This window comes from Schistocerca serialis, chromosome 7, assembly GCF_023864345.2.
Source record: "Schistocerca serialis cubense isolate TAMUIC-IGC-003099 chromosome 7, iqSchSeri2.2, whole genome shotgun sequence".
Classification (NCBI taxonomy): domain Eukaryota; kingdom Metazoa; phylum Arthropoda; class Insecta; order Orthoptera; family Acrididae; genus Schistocerca; species Schistocerca serialis.
Window position 1 is genome coordinate 100,940,212 of NC_064644.1, and position 12,026 is coordinate 100,952,237.

Consider the following 12,026-nt stretch of genomic DNA (forward strand, 5'->3'; position numbering starts at 1 on the left):
TATTGTAATTACGTACATCATTATACCTGTTGAAGTGCAGTGGCTTATTTTCAACAAACTTCATGAAAAAATAACTATACTGCGAAAAGGATAGACAGCTACTCACAAGCCGAGCACAAGGCAGGCACGACGAAAAGAGTGTTCACATAAATTTTCAGCCAAAGCCTTCTTCAGAAAGAAAGCACATCACACATACACATTCATGCAATCAGAGAAAAACGAAAATAATATCGGTAAAAGTACAGTGTGTGTGAATTGTAAGGACGAAATTAAATAGTTAAATGAGTGTATTTCTAGCCTCCAGTGTATTGAGTAGTGAGATGTCAGAACTTCGAAAAGAAATAAGTGAGTCATTAGTCAAACAAACGGCCAGTTCTCTTCCGCAAAAAAACTCTAACGCGAGGACAAATATACCATATAAAAACAGAGGTGTGAATACGAAAGCATCACCAGGGAGTAAAAACACCAAGCAATTGGCTGTTAAAAACAAATGTCAAGTTATTTCCGTGAGTGAAGAGGCGGATTTAGGCCTAACATCGGTAAGGGAACATGAACTTTTGAACAAACTTTGTAATCAGAATGGTGATACAGGCTCTGAGTTCAGCATTAACGCAAACAATGAAGGTGCGAAATTGAGCATACCGTCTATTGTACATAATAATGGGACATCTATTGCACGTAGTAATGAGAAAGACACTATCAATCAAAACGTACAACAGTGCAAAGACGAAAGTAATGTATTATTTTTGACGGACAGTCACGGCAGAAAATGACGAGACTATTCAAAGAAAACACGAAATACGACGCAACAGGTTTTGTGAAGCCAGGAGCAACAGCAAAAAAACATTATTGGTGTTGATTTACAAGACAAAATGTCGGGAAAAAATGACTATGTCGTGTGTATAGCGGGTGCAAATGATGTTGCGAAAAACGAAGCAAATAACTGTCTCACTGAACTAAAGAAATTCCTGGAACGCAGTAAACAAAAAAATACGATAGTTGCAACATTACCACACAGATATGATCTAATGTATCACTCGTGTGTAAATAAAGAAATTCGTAAAACTAACATTAAAATAAAACAGATGTGTTCTTTGTTTGGAAAATGTAGCGTCCTTGATATAGGCAAATTGGACAGGTGCCAGCATACCAAACACGGAATGCATCTAAATTATGAAGGAAAAAACTTTGTATGTAAAATGATAAAAGAAATCATTGCGAACAGAGAGAGAGCGAACAGAAAAATTCCATGTACCTGTATGGGACCAGTCTCAGCAAAAGAAAAAGAAGCAGCCTCAAAAGCAGCAGAATCGTCAGTGGCGGAACCAACAGCTAAAACAACATATTCAGCGGGAACTATTGCCCGTCCTACACGCAACAGAAAACAAACTCAGCGTTTTTTATGGTGAGTAACACGAGAGATGAGGATTCAAAGTTGCGTGAAGCATCTCTCTCGTGTGTTCAATATGAGTTTTCCACACCTCAAGCAATACTATCAACTAATGTACTGAAAAAAAGCCAATGCAGAGGGGAGAAAAAATCAAACTTTGTCTTTATTCCACCAAAATATATGTAGCCTCAAGAATAAAATAGACCAGTTGCTAATAAATTTAAAAGACGAGTGTGAAAGTGAGCCTGATATACTGTGTTTCTCAGAACATCACGTTATGAATGGGATCCACATGATACAGATTGAGAACTTTAGTTTAGCTACTCATTACTGCAGATCTGTTATGGAAAAAGGTGGTGTTGCAATATTTATAAAAAATAATATAGTGTATAAATCCCTAGATTTAAGCAAATACTGTGATGAACAACATTTTGAGGAGTGTGGCATTGAGTTAACAGCAGATAATGCAACTGTTATTGTTCTGGCTGTTTACAGGGCACCTGCTGGAAATCTAAAGGTATTTCTAAGACAAACTGAATCACTTCTGGCCCACCTATGTAGGAAAACTAAATCTATCATTGTTATGGGTGACTTCAATGTGGACCTTTTAACAGAAAATAGAAACAAGACAGATTTTGAACATTTAATGTACTGTTACAATTTAGTACCAGTGGTGGACACTCCAACTAGAGTAACTGCCAGCTCTAGCACTTTAATAGATAATGTAATTGTAGATAAGGATATTTGCAATAATTTAACCATGAAAAATATTATAAATGGGCTCTCTGATCATGAAGGGCAATTCCTCACTCTAAACCAAATGAATGTACAAAGAAAAGAAAATTTCATTTGGAAAACACTTAGGATTATAAACAGACACACCACTGAAACCTTTAATCAGCAATTACGGCTTGTGGACTGGTCTCCTGTATATGCTACCATTGATGTTACTTCAAAATTTAATATATTTATCAATGAAGTTACAAGCCTTTTTGAAGAAGCATTTCCTAAAAAATCAGTGAGAGAAAGCCTGTTCAAATCTGGAAACAAGCCTTGGATTACTACAGGCATCAAAATCTCTTGTAAAACAAGAAGAGAACTATATGCTGCAGCCAGGAGTTCAAATGATAACAGTAGGATTACACACTATAAAATCTACAATAAAGTTCTGAATAAGACAATTCAGGCAGCAAAGAACATGTGCTTGAAGGCAGAAATTGACAACTCGAGCAATAAAGTAAAAACTATCTGGAAATTTGTAAAGAAGGAAACGGGGAAAAATGCAGTTTGTTGTGAAAATATCCAAATCAAAAGTGAGGGTAATCTTGTTAGCGATCCAAAAACAGTTGCAGACACATTCAACTACAATTTTTTAACAGTAACAGAAAAAATAGGTTTACAAGGGTCCATGAAGCAAGCCATCAATCTTTTGAAAGCTAGAGTACCTGGTGTAGTGCAACACATGAAGGTAAAAACAGTCACTGTTCAAGAAATTGAAAGAGTTATTAAATCCCTGAAAAGTAAAAACTCTGCTGGAATTGACAACATTTCTAACAAATTATTAAAATACTGCTCCCGTCATGTAAGTAAAGTCCTTTGCCACATTTTTGATGCGTCACTTAAGCAAGTAATAGTTCTTGAGAGGCTTAAGTATGCAGTTGTAAAACCGCTGTATAAGAAGGGGGATAAGACGGATACTGCTAACTATAGGCCAATATCACTACTGACAAGCTTTTCAAAAGTTTTAGAGAAACTAATGCATGCCAGGATAGTTAAGCATCTCAGTGAACACAATAGCTTCAGCAAAAGTCAGTTTGGATTTCAAAAAGGTTTGTCAACAGAAGATGCAATATTTGCTTTTACTGGCAAACTCTTGGAATCTATCAACAAAAAACTGAAAGTGATTGGCATATTTTGTGACCTAACAAAAGCATTTGACTGTGTAAATCACCAAATTCTTTTACAAAAAGCTGCACATCTCGGTATAAGTGGTGCAGCAGGGAAATGGCTCGACTCATATCTGTCAAACAGAAAACAAAAAGTTGTAGTAGGTAGTCAAGATGGTGTCCCAATATCTTCAGAATGGGGTACCATTACATGTGGAGTGCCGCAGGGCTCAGTTCTGGGCCCCCTACTTTTTATTATATTTATAAATGATCTTCCTCTCTCTACGGAATATTGTAGATTCACCATTTTCGCGGATGACACTACACTACTTATTGATAATTCGGAAGATAAGTTTGAGGTAACGGCAAATAAGGTTTTAAATGAAACGGTGAACTGGTTCAACATTAATGGTCTTATTTTAAATTACTGTAAAACAAACTACATTCAGTTCCACAAAACATCCAAAGATGAGGAAATATTTGTAAAGGTAGGTGAGCAGACAATAACCAGGGTAGATTCCTCAAAATACCTAGGCTTGCATATTGATAGCAAACTGAATTGGTCCAACCACATCGTGGATCTTTGCAAAAGACTAAGTTCAGCAACATATGCATTGCACATTGTTTCTTCTTATAGAAATATGGAAACCGTGAAGTCAGCGTATTATGGTTACTTTCATGCAATTATGGCATTTGGAATTATATTTTGGGGAAATCAGCCACTGGCTAAAAAAGTACTGTGTGCACAAGAAAGAGCCATAAGGATCATGTGTGGAGTCCATCCTAGAGCCACACACAGGAATCTTATTAAGAAGCTTGAAATACTTACATCCACTGTGCAATATATATTCTCATTGATGTGCTTCATAAGAAAAGAAAAATCCATCTTTAAACTGAATAGTGCATATCACAGTCACAATACTAGAAGGAAACATGATATCCACTATGAACAGCCAAATCTAGGTATGGTGCAGAAAGGAGTCCATTTCAGTCGCTGTAAGATTTTTAATGCCCTCCCTTCAAGAATTAAGTGCTTGGTAGATGATGATCTCCTGTTTAAAAAAACCTTAAGGCAGTTCCTATTGCAAGGATCATTTTATACATTAGAAGAGTTCCTGAACTACAGTGTTTAACATCTCTTGTATTGTAAATTGCAAATGTATGCACAAATTTGTATTTGTAATACCGAATATTGTTACTGTAAACATATATTTTGCAATATTTATTTCTCTGTAAGACTTATTATTTTGTAATCTTTATCTCTCTCTAAAATGTATTTTTGTAGTGGGACCTAAGTTACTGTTTACTGTTTTGTAATCTCTAGCTATATCTAAAATGTATTTTTTTTGTAGTGGGACCTAAGTTACTGTTTACTGTTTTTGTTTTGTTTTATGTATTACCATAAATTCTGGCCAAAAGCTTGTAAAATTGACACGTTCCATATCCTGTGATACTGTCACAACATAGATCACCGGAACAAGAGATAAATAATAATAATAAAACCACACACAAAACTCAAGCATGCATGACCGCTGTCTCCAGCTGTCCTAGCCAGAATCTTTTGAAAAGTGTGAGGAGATGTGAAAAATGAATAATAATTATCGGCGTGAGGAATTTAGGGCGTGAAATGCTGCCCTGACAATTAGCGCGATTACGTCGCCATGTGTTGTTTGGGGACAAGACCGTTGATACAGTGTGGCCTGGATTTCGGAGCATTTGCGTCTTGGAAGGCAATGAAAACAACAGGAAAGAAGAGAGAGAATGGACACTGAGTAAAGTAAGGCAAATCTAAAGTCAAATGAGAGAAATAAAACCACTACAGTAAAAGTAAACAGTGGAACAATAATTCATGTATACAAAAAAAAAAAAAATACTGCTTGAATTACTCCACTTACACATGAAATGTGATTCCTTGAAACTTAAATTACGATCGGATCAACTAGTACACCCGTGAAAAACGCAGGCTGGCATTTTTGATGAAACAGCTACTTCTGCACACAATCAAAGCACCTAACACTGTCGAAACTGGGTATGGGTAGGGATGAGTCACCTCGAGTTACCAAACCGGATTAACTCGGGTTGAGGGGATTTCAGGTCAGCCCATGTTAAATTGTTACTAACTCGAGTTGTACCCATGCAGTGCACGACGCCACCACTATGGATGACAGCTTCGCGCGAGGCTGGAGTTTACCGCTATCGCGCCGACCTAACCCGAGCTGAATCTAGTCTGTGCCTACAGAACGGGATGTCACTCACTGTGATCTTCTAAATTGCAATAGCTTATTATTACCATTATTTATTTCGTTTGATCGAAATTCGTGAAGCGTTTGGTAAGTGCTTTTTACAAGTGAATCTACACTCCTGGAAATGGAAAAAAGAACACATTGACACCGGTGTGTCAGACCCACCATACTTGCTCCGGACACTGCGAGAGGGCTGTACAAGCAATGATCACACGCACGGCACAGCGGACACACCAGGAACCGCGGTGTTGGCCGTCGAATGGCGCTAGCTGCGCAGCATTTGTGCACCGCCGCCGTCAGTGTCAGCCAGTTTGCCGTGGCATACGGAGCTCCATCGCAGTCTTTAACACTGGTAGCATGCCGCGACAGCGTGGACGTGAACCGTATGTGCAGCTGACGGACTTTGAGCGAGGGCGTATAGTGGGCATGCGGGAGGCCGGGTGGACGTACCGCCGAATTGCTCAACACGTGGGGCGTGAGGTCTCCACAGTACATCGGTGTTGTCGCCAGTGGTCGGCGGAAGGTGCACGTGCCCGTCGACCTGGGACCGGACCGCAGCGACGCACGGATGCACGCCAAGACCGTAGGATCCTACGCAGTGCCGTAGGGGACCGCACCGCCACTTCCCAGCAAATTAGGGACACTGTTGCTCCTGGGGTATCGGCGAGGACCATTCGCAACCGTCTCCATGAAGCTGGGCTACGGTCCCGCACACCGTTAGGCCGTCTTCCGCTCACGCCCCAACATCGTGCAGCCCGCCTCCAGTGGTGTCGCGACAGGCGTGAATGGAGGGACGAGTGGAGACGTGTCGTCTTCAGCGATGAGAGTCGCTTCTGCCTTGGTGCCAATGATGGTCGTATGCGTGTTTGGCGCCGTGCAGGTGAGCGCCACAATCAGGACTGCATACGACTGAGGCACACAGGGCCAACACCCGGCATCATGGTGTGCGGAGCGATCTCCTACACTGGCCGTACACCACTGGTGATCGTCGAGGGGACACTGAATAGTGCACGGTACATCCAAACCGTCATTGAACCCATCGTTCTACCATTCCTAGACCGGCAAGGGAACTTGCTGTTCCAACAGGACAATGCACGTCCGCATGTATCCCGTGCCACCCAACGTGCTCTAGAAGGTGTAAGTCAACTACCCTGGCCAGCAAGATCTCCGGATCTGTCCCCCATTGAGCATGTTTGGGACTGGATGAAGCGTCGTCTCACGCGGTCTGCACGTCCAGCACGAACGCTGGTCCAACTGAGGCGCCAGGTGGAAATGGCATGGCAAGCCGTTCCACAGGACTACATCCAGCATCTCTACGATCGTCTCCATGGGAGAATAGCAGCCTGCATTGCTGCGAAAGGTGGATATACACTGTACTAGTGCCGACATTGTGCATGCTCTGTTGCCTGTGTCTATGTGCCTGTGGTTCTGTCAGTGTGATCATGTGATGTATCTGACCCCAGGAATGTGTCAATAAAGTTTCCCCTTCCTGGGACAATGAATTCACGGTGTTCTTATTTCAATTTCCAGGAGTGTATTAGAAACATTAGCGTCATGGCAACTCAGATAATAATAATAATAATGGCGTGTGACGAGGGCCTCCCGTCGGGTAGACCGCTCGCCTGGTGCAAGTCTTTCGATTTGACGCCACTTCGGCGACTTGCGCGTCGAGGAAACTCAGAATTAATACAGGGTGCATCAAAAAGAATCATCCGATTTGGCACATTTGGCGGTTCACCATTCCATTTAAATGGAATGTTACCTTGTCACTAAACACTAATCATGGAAGTCAAAAACGAAAAGTATAGTACTCCACACGTTGCTGTTTGTCCCCTTCACGAAGAGCTTGCAGTAGCTGAATTTTGTACTGTTTCGTGTGTACATGTCGACGCAACACACGCCACATGGACATCTTGGGGGGCATGTTGAGCTGTCGAGCTGCACGGCGAACGGACTTCTGCGGACTCCTTGTGAAACTATGGCGGATGCGTTCGACGTCTGTGTCAGACACTCGGATACGGCCCGGCGATTTGCCTTTACACAAACAACCTGTCTCTCGGACTTGTTCATGCCATCGTCAAATGCTCTGCGCCGTACGAGGATCCACACCATAGGTAGCACGAAAGTCACGCTGAACAGTTATTACCGACCCGCACTGCGCAAAATTTAGAACACAAAACGCTTTCTGTTGTCCCGACACAATTTTTACTAGAACTGAAGTGGGCGCACACTGCTGCTACCTATCAGGAACCACGTAAAACTCGAGAGTTTGCTCTTTTCAACAATACGTTATTCACACGCATATCTCCACTAATATTATAGTTACGATGTTTTTAAATCGGATGATTCTATTTGATGCGCCCTGTATATACAATTAAATGTTAAATGTAAAGTATCTGAGGGAAATGATGAAGAAGCGGTAAGCTTACACCATTCATGTTCGAGCCGTAATGTTTGGCTAACTTAAGATCGTCCACTAGTCGTCAAAATCCTTAAAATAAATTCCTGGTTTCTCCTGAAGATATTTTCGAAATGTGACCTATAGCACGGCAACCGCTCATGGACACAATGAGGCATCTACATGTCCAGTCAACGTCCAAATCTTCTAGCAAATTCGGAGAGCCTCACGAGCGCACTTTCAGGTTTCAGCCTGTAGTGCGGCACATATTAATGCTCATGATGAGGCATTTGGCTAGTTTAAGATCGTCATATCGCCGACAAACCATTACAGCTAATTCCAAGTATATCACTACCTTAAAAATTTCATGTCAAAAGATTCGATATTGCTACCTGCAGTGCTGTAGCCATTCATGCTGTTTGTCGTGGCACTTGGCTACTAGATCGCCGATTATGAACTGCCCGCAAGAAAAAGAGTGACTGGCACGTTAGAAGGTTTATATAATATTGAATATGTAGCTTGCAAGAAAAAGAAAAAGTGGAACATATTGCTTTGGTATCAGACGGTAACAAAATGTTTTCAGTTTGATCGCCGAACTGATATAAGAAACAAAATTGCGATCGGACCAGTTCCCAAATCGCGCAGATGCTAACGAGAGAAACTAATGCTATCAGAATGTTCCTAGCAACTCGGTTTGGTTACCATATCTTAAGTCACGACCCAAGTAGACACTGACGTGGCAAATGTTAATTTAGCTTCTCCTGCCAACTCGGTTTGAGTTATGCTTTGCTTTGCGCTACTTAGGCGCTCATCACGGTAACGAGGATACGGTAAACTCTTGAGTGTCGCATAAGTCTCTCTTCAAAATAAAAAAAATTTACAGCACATAGCACGATATCAATTTATGCTCGTGACGCTCCATTTAGCTATCTGAAGATCGTCCGATGACTTAAAATCTATATAGCAAGTTTCAGGGGGTTCACAAGTCTATTTTCAAAATTTCAAAACAATATATCCAACTTTGCAGTCTGTAGCACGGTACGTGGTTATGCTCGTGAACAGCCATCTTTCAACTTTACGATTGACCAATGGATGTCAAATTTTATACTGCATTTATCGGATGTTTCACAAATCTGTTTTCAAAGTTTCAAACCAAAAGACCCAATATTGTGGCCTGTAGTACGATATGCATAGTCGTGAACAGCGATACGGCTACCTTAGCCCTCAAAATCTATACAGCATGTTTCAGGTTCTCCACAATTCTATCGTCAAAATTTCAAGCCGAAAGACGAGAACTTGCGCCCTATGTAGTATCCGCCACGTTCGTAGTTATGTAAGCACCGATTGAGGAACCACGAAGCTCAGGTTGGTGAACTGAATGGTAATCTCCACTGATGCGAGAGACAGAACGGCGTTGCAAGTTGTATCAGATTTTTAGTCCCAGCTCGGTTTAACTCGGTGTTTACGCGTACTTCCGACTTAGTTGGCTCGGTTTGGCGTAAACACGAATTGACCCATCGCTAGGTACAGGCACGTCCGTGGCCGATGACGTAGGCCTCGGGGTGTGTCAGAGTGACGTCACAAGGGAGTATCATTACAGCAAACCTTATGTTTTGGGCTAGTTAAGTGATTAGATTAGATGAGATTAGATTAGTTCTTGTTCCATAGATCATGAATAGGACACTTCGTAATGATGTGGAACGTGTCAGCTTAAGAAAAGGTGTTTATACAAGATATTATATGACAATTTTATTTATTTATTTTTTTTTGGTCGGCATTGGCTTCAAGTTTGTGACGTAATGACACCTCCCTTACTTTTTTACCTCCATGAATAAGGCTCACCCTAAATATCTGTCTCGCAACGGCATCGGTGATTTCATGTGAAAGTCACAGGTACTTCACAACTGATGTTAATAAACTGGTGGTTGCAAGCACTGGTACTCAAACGATTAAGGGCAAAACAATTTGCATTTTATGCAGATGCCTACATCTGAACGCGTAGCGTTGAATTAAGGTGACGGAGGAGTCCGATTCAAATCTCCGTTACAGCATTATTTGGTTTGTTTTTTTTACTTTTATTGAAATTCTATATTTTTGTCAAATGGAAATTGCAATAAAAAAATACTGTATTGACTCACAAATTTCAAATTAAAATTGCGTCTTTTTTTTTTTTTTTTTTAAAAGAGTCAGTCATACAAGGAAATTTTCATAATATACAAATGTGGTAAGTACAGTCTCTATGAACATGGACAGTTTCTTTACGTTGGGCGCAGGCGCTTCGCGCCAACAACGCCATTTTGTAAATGTGTCTACATTCGCAAAGCTTGTTATTAGTTTCTGGTTCCATGGACAATTTTAGATTATTTTAAGTTCTCGTCCCACAGACCCAAAAATGAGATGATTCTCAGCAGTGTGGAATGTGTCAGAAAGTATAACATAAAAAACATAGAACATTTGAATACAATACTCACTTCCCTGCTCCTTTTTTAGGCGATTGTCAAAAATATGTGGATACATTACAGCCGACAATATGTACAGAATTAATACAGTCAGAATGAAATTCAGTTATGCACCATTAATAAATTTAGCATACACAAAATACATAATCTTGACTGTTGTGACAAAGTGGTGCAAATACTTAAATTAACAGACTTCTTTACTTAAGATGGTCTAACATTCCTTGTTAAGATATTCATCTATAGAGTAGAAGGAGTCACCTACCAAAAAGTCTCTCATATTCTGTTTCAACTATGCTTCATCTGAAAGCAAGTTTTTAATGGTTGCTGGCAATTTATTGAAAATACGTGTTATTGAATATTTGACCTCTTTTTGGACCAAAGTGATTGATTTTAGGCCTTTATGTAGGTTGTTCTTATTCGTAGTTTGATACTATGTTGGTTTGTTTGGAAAGAAAGGGACCAAACTACAGGGTTATCAGTCCCTAACAAACTTTGTTAAGGACTATATATATTGAGAGGCAGTGGTTAGAATACCCTGTTCCATGAACAACTTTCTACATAATGTTCCTGAATTTATTTGCTGTTTTGACGACTTACCCCAGAATGTGATCCCATACGACATAAAAGAATGAAAGTAATCAAAGTACATAAGTTTTTAATATGTATGGCTCCTACATCTGACATCATTCGCATTGCGAATATAGACTAGTTCAGGCTCTTCAGCAATTCTGCAGTATGCCCTTCCCAACTGAATATGTTGTGGAGATGTAATCCCAGAAATTTAACATTGTCAACCTCTCGTATCTGCACGTCTTCACACATTATACACATGCTGGAAGAAAATCTCTTACATGTTCTGAACTGCGTATATTGTGTTTTTCAAAGTTTAATGACAGTGAATTAGCTTTAAACCATTTATTAATGTCCAATTATATCAGGCATTTCTAAATTGATCTTGACTTGTTATTTATTGCAATATTTGTGTCATCTGCAAACAAAACAAACTTAACATCTGGCACTGTAACAGATGAGAGGTCATTAATATACACGAGAAAAAGCAACGGACTTAGGACGGGACCAGAAAAAGAAGAAAGATTTACATATGTGAGTGAGTAGTTCATACAGACTACCTTTTACATGTTACAATAAAAGAAATTCTACAGAATAGAAGGTGTTGTCAAGGAGAAACTTTCTAATTTTGCTTTCAAATTTTACTTTGTTGTCTGTGTACATCACTGTTCAAGGGCGTACCCAGGATCTGAACTGTGGGGAGGGGGGGGGGGCGGCAGGTCATACTAGTATCAGGAAACAAAGATTCGAGACAACATACAGCACTTCTTTTTAAATAAAACAGTAAACCAGTGAAAAACTGCTTTTAATACACATTTCAAATACAAGAATGCACTTCTACAATCCGAGAAAACATGCAGCATTTCTTATTAAATAAAACAGTAAACTAGTGAAAAACCGCGAATATCTTCCAGGGGGGGGGGGGGCGGGGGGGCAGCTGCCCCCTCTCCTCCTTGCCCATCGCTGGGTACGCCCATGTCACTGTTCCTTTTGAACTGTAGTGGGTTATTTGTAACAAACTTCAGCACACTTTTGAGCACTGAAGAATTTCCTTCTTAAAGAGGAGTAACCCCAGAACAT